Genomic DNA, 319 nt, shown 5'->3' on the forward strand with positions numbered 1-319 from the left:
GGAGTGTGGGGGCCATGCTGCTCCAGGCCCAGGCGCCAGCAGCTCTGGGAGGCGGAGCCTTAGGACAAGGCCGTGTTAGCGCACAGCCTCTGCGGGGACACGTGGGACCATCTCGCCGGTCCCAGGAGGCTCAGGGCAACTGGAAACAGAGCAAAACAGGGAAGCTGAGGCTCCCAAGAGGGGAGGGCGTGCTCCCCACCCCCGCTGACTTCCCGTCCTCGACCGTCCGTCCGTCCTTCCGTCCTAAGGAGACCGGGCTCTTCCCCAAAAGGGTTGAGGCCGACGGGGAAGGAGGTCCGGACGCTGTCACGCACAGACA

Source organism: Myotis davidii, unplaced genomic scaffold, assembly GCF_000327345.1.
Source record: "Myotis davidii unplaced genomic scaffold, ASM32734v1 scaffold592, whole genome shotgun sequence".
Classification (NCBI taxonomy): Eukaryota; Metazoa; Chordata; class Mammalia; order Chiroptera; family Vespertilionidae; genus Myotis; species Myotis davidii.